The sequence below is a fragment of the Mus caroli genome, chromosome 15 (genome assembly GCF_900094665.2).
Source record: "Mus caroli chromosome 15, CAROLI_EIJ_v1.1, whole genome shotgun sequence".
Lineage (NCBI taxonomy): Eukaryota > Metazoa > Chordata > Mammalia > Rodentia > Muridae > Mus > Mus caroli.
Genome location: NC_034584.1, coordinates 72,303,873 through 72,309,155, shown reverse-complemented (window position 1 = coordinate 72,309,155; position 5,283 = coordinate 72,303,873). Strand labels below are relative to the sequence as shown.

General features: G+C 47.4%; 1 protein-coding gene across 1 annotated transcript in view; it reads left to right on the top strand.

Annotated features, from left to right (window-relative positions):
- The first annotated feature begins 116 nt into the window (after positions 1-116).
- Positions 117-5,283, top strand: part of LOC110310449 (interleukin-3 receptor class 2 subunit beta) — a 29,498-nt gene continuing 24,331 nt past the window's right edge. The window contains exons 1-2 of the mRNA XM_021183429.2: positions 117-198; positions 3,849-3,934. The gene's annotated coding sequence lies outside the window, so the exon portion shown is untranslated. The remainder of the gene's footprint in view (positions 199-3,848; positions 3,935-5,283) is intronic.

The following is a 5,283-nucleotide window of genomic DNA, read 5'->3' as shown; positions in this document are numbered from 1 at the left end:
TTGGCCTTCCTTTGGAGAGCTCTTTTCCCAGGGATGTTCCGGAGAGCAGATTCCCATCTCTCCCTGCTAACTGCTCAGCATTCAGCTGCAGAGGCTCTGATGTGGTGTGTGAGAAGTTCCCAACCTGGTGGACGTGACAGAGACTGGGAGGTCTCAAGTATAAGATCTCCCATGGGTGCTCCCTCGGAGGGCTTTAAAGTGAGTATGTTTGACAATTAGATTTTTCTGGGACGGAGAGCGGTGGCCCTCTGTCAACTGCATGAAAGGCAACGGGGAACATCCCAGGAGCAAACATTGGGTNAGCAGCTGTTCNCTGACAAATGTCTCTACAAAGAAGCACGTCATCGTGCCTGTCTCTGCACAGCGTTAAGAGACACCCTCCACATCATTTTTGACGGAATCCTTAACTGTCAGAGGATGAGTTGGTACCTTGTTTAAGGGACTTCTCTCTTGACCCTTTGGTTGCTCGTTGGCCAAGTCCATGGGGCCAGGTCTGAATGATAGCCCAGGCTGCCTCCAGCTGTCACAGAACAGTTTGGGCATAGCTATCTTTTGTCACCCAACACACCACCACATCCACTGAAAGTGAGGAGCAGAGCAAGTTTGGAAAGGCCCTGGATGCTCTCCTCCTTGAGAGCAAGCTGTGTGAGTTACGGCTTTGTTTTGTTTTTCNATTTACAATGTTCATAAATGTGGGGACTTAGTTGGCAAAGATGAAAACATCTTAGGTGTCTTTNCCATTGTGGAGTCCAGGGAATTGATTCTGCACTAGTCTACAACTAGCTGGTGCTTGAGTNGTATCAAGGGACAGTGAAGTTAGAGGTCCAAANTCAGAGCTNGGGTCTTAGGAAAGCCAGACTTGCCAACCAACTGTGGACTGTATCACTCTATAACAGTGTGTTGACCAGCCCAGGAACCCTGTTAGTGAGACATTTCTGCCACATACCTAAGACTGCCCGGAGCATCAAAGCCACTGGGAGCTCTGGTTGATCCACAGGCATCTGCCCTGCCCCATGTGAGCACGGTGCTGTGTGTGGTACCTGTGTCCTGTGTGTGTTTAGACCTGTGACAGCTGGAATAAGCTTGGTCCTGGCAGCAAGCTCTGAGCTGCAGCAAACTTGCTTTCCTCAGAACAGAAGGAGCATCAGGCCTGCCCTTTGTCTTCAGTGGTAAGCTTTGTTCCTTCCTGCCCTTAAGACTTGAAGAGCTGGGTCCTAGATACTGAGGGGTAAGAGCTAGGGAAGGGCTGCAGCATCTGTGTCTGGTTCTGAAGAGTCATGAATGAGCATATCGGTGTATGTGACGTATTGTGATTTTATTCATGCTGTGACAAGTACCATGGTCAAAGCAACATAGGTGAGGAAAAGACCTATTTCAGGTCACAGCCCACCATGGAGGGGAAGTCAGAGCAGGAACTCAAGTAGAAGTGTGAGCCATGAACCGTGGCAGGACACTGTGTGCTGGCTGGCTCATAGGTTCATGCTTATGTAACTGCCTTATACAGTTCAAGATCCCACACCTAGGGAATGGTGCCGCCCACTTTAGGCGGGGCCCTCCCACATCAATAAGCAATCAAGACAACTTCTGTGGTTGCTCATGCCTTTTGGAGCCACAGGCAAGCTGATCTCTGTGAGTTTGAGGCCATCCAGGGCTGCATAGGGAGATGCTGTCTCAAGCCAAGAAACAGTCAAGACAACCCCATCTCATGTGGACAAGTCCTCACTTGAGACTGCTTTCTTAGGTAAGTTTAGGTTGATCAAGTTGCTAGTTAAGTTAACCAAATGTGAGGGAATATATGGAAACATACTTAAAACACTTCACTTGTATAAATTATGGTAGATTTATATATATATTGCTTTAAGACAGGTACTGTTTCCAAGGCTCTAATTTCCAAACCGTAGGATACACTGCATAAATATGCCAGGGACTTTCAGTTTAAAAGGTGACATGCAAACATTTGGATAGCTTAGTCATACCTTACCAATGTTGTTCTGTGGGAAGTCCTTCTTAATGGCCTTTGAGGCTGCTAACTACCTGTGTTCATTTTCACTTTGAGTTGAGATCTGAAATTGAGTGAGAATGGATCTCTTAGGACAAGGGTACGTTTACCTGGGGACAGTCTGTATTAAGAAAGCAATGGGTATTTAAAGGAAGTAGCAGGAGGTTGGTGACAAAGACCCTATTGAGTCCTAGTCTGACACTGATCCCAAAACGTAGTAGGTTGTCCAACAAGACATGTTGTCCCTGATGTATGATCTAACGATCAAGGATTTCTTGTCAATTTTACATGTCCGGGTGTCCCGTCTAGGTGGGGATGGTGGACATGACCATTTATGCATTGATTTCAATGGCTGTCTGGATGATGTGTCAATTTCCTCAAACAGTAAGATACATGGAGAAATAGTTATGCAATGTGTGAGGAGACACTAATTTCTCTGAATTTCAAGGCCACATAGGACGGTGAATCCAGTTATCAGACAGAGACCACCTGCCTTGTGTGGGTATCCCATGTTCCATGAGAGCCTCTCATAGGTATCACACAATCCATACTCTGTGTCGTTTGCTGCCATGACTATGACATAGCTCCTGCACGGGGAGAAAGGCTTGACTAAGTACCTAGTGAACACCATTGTGAACCAAGACACCTGCCGTGTGCCCCATGGATTGCATCTCTCACGACAAGTCAGCCAGNGAACTTCTTGACTTTCGTTTTCTGTTGAATAAAAGAAAATAAGAAGTAAAACAAACCCATTGGTGTCTGGACATCAGGGTCTGCAGTGTTGTGGATTAGAAGTGTAAGATTCGGGCACACTGATCTCTGACAAAAGAATCAGGCCAGAGGTTGGTGGGAGGTTTTGACCATTTGGGACCCCACTCTATTCATCCTGAACTGACTGCTGTCCCCCTGCCCAGGGGCCCCTCTCCTACTGTCTTGTCTCCTGCCTCTGTAGCTCTGTATTGGTAGATAAGAAATGTCTCATGCATAAATAAAGCTACCTTTTTAAAAAAAGCTGACATTTCATCCCTTATATTTTTAAGCTTATTTGCTTGTATTTTTACCATATTAAAAAAAATCACTCATGCCTAGGACAGGGTTTTGGTGCACCCATTGACTCTTTCCTTGAGGAAGTGTCTCACTTCCCTCCTCTTAACCCCAGCAGCCTCAAGTTATTCATTTGTTCATTCATTCATTCATTCATTCATTCACTATACACCCAGTCATGAAAACCATCTCTGGGCCATGGCTGGGCACTGGGGGAGGGGAATGGAGACAAAACATCACTTGCTCTGAAGAGCAAGATGGGAGAAGATGACAGGGACTCTAGGGCAGGACAGAGAAGGGAAATCCAAAGCTGACAGCCAGGGATCAAGACTGCTCCTACTGCCTACTGACTGTTGTCAACTTAGGTTTTCCATGGCAAAAGCATAACCCTCAAAACCCCTTCTGGTTTATAGGTCCTTCTAGAAAAATACCCCAAGGGTTCCCAAGGCTTGAAGAGGCCACCTGTAGCTGATTTGCATAAGGCCACATGCTAAGAATTGGTGCCCTCCAAGTCCACCCCAGCTCTGCCTGGCTCTGGGCACACACTTGCAGGGAGGTGGTTATTGCTCTCTTTGTCTGCTTCCTCCAGAGGAGCCAGGGAGGCGGGTGTGGAGGAGGTCATTCCTGGCTGAGACCTGAAGGGCACATGAGAGCTCACGGGGAGATGGTGGGGAGCGAGCTACTCTGGCAGAACTAAATGTCGTGAGTCTTATCAGAGGCTAGTGTCCACAATTCTGAGAAGTAAGCGAAGCTGCTTGNGAAAGGGCACTGGCAACTTCCTCAATCTGCTCTCTGTTTCCTCCAGATGGGGCACAAATAAATAGGAAGAGCCTGCAGCTCACTGGCACTTGGAGGCTGCCGAAGGAGGCTGCCTGTCATACAAGCACAGAGGTAAGTGGCTGACTTCCTGATGCGGATCTGAGGATGGGCGCAAAGCAGGGGCTGTGGGGGTCTCCAGGGTGGAACAATACAGCATAAGACAGGGCTGGGGCAGCATATCCCTCAACCTTGAACTCTCTAGAAAGACTAGGTCTCAGACTCCAAGACAGTTAGTAGAGGAGAGGCACACTGGAGCATTGGAGCAGGGAACAAAGTCAGAGCTCTGGAAGAGGTATGGTTAGGATGTGCTCTGGGGCTCTGGGGCTCTGGGAGGACACAGCTTTATCACTGGAGGTCTGGTGGCAGGGAGGACTCCCTGAAAGCTCTACCTGGGGCTAACTACTGTGTTCCTTCTAACTTTGCCACCCATGTGTTACTTCAGTCCCTATCCTGAGTTTCTGGTCACACATCTGTGGGACAGGATGAGTGGGAGACATAATTCCCTCTGTCTTCAATGAGAAATGGAAGAAGGGCAGAGAAAGAGAGAGGGTAGAGACAATTACCTACAAGGATGAAGAAGTGTTGGGGACAGAGCCAGGGATGTAGAACTTCCCTTGGTACTGGGTGTAATTTGGCAAGCTCATTTGGGAAGTGCCCAGAGACATACCAAATTACACACCTCTTTGTGTGTGTATGTGTGTGTGTGTGTTTTTTTCTGTCTCTCTGTCTCTGTCTCTGTCTCTGTCTCTGTGTGTGTATGTTTCTGTCTCTCTGTCTCTATGTGAGTGTTTCTGTCTCCCTAATCTTTCTTTTTCTGTCTCTCTCTTTCTCTGTGTGTCTGTCTGTCTGTCTCTCTCTGTCTCTTTCTTTTACACACTCAGACACAAAGAGACACAGACAGACAGACAGACAGACAGACAGACACACACACACACACACACACCCCATACTGTGCTCTGAAATCACCACAGATGATTTAGGTCCAGATGTGTCGCTTCTGTACCTAGTGTGCCAGCAGGTAGGTGTCTCATCACATAGCTAGGGACCAGTCCCTCCCAGACAGGGGCACAGACAACCCCTCTTCTGACAGATCACTCTCATGTCTCACAGATCATAAACTAACATGTTCATATATCCCACATGCTGTATTCCAGAGATCATGCATTAGCCATTGTTTGACAGAAATCTCCATGACCTGTTAAGCAAAGAATTTGCCTGAGGTTCAGGCCCCTGCCTCTGCTTACGCCCAGCACATAGGGTCTTTGAACCTTATCACCCAATGAATTGGACCTTCACCCACATCTCTGTAGCAGCATCTCCCCTCTCCCTACCTCTTTCTTTTTTTAAAATATTTTTTATTACATCTTTTCCTCAATTACATTTCCAATGCTATCCCAAAAGTCCTCCATACCCTCCCCCCC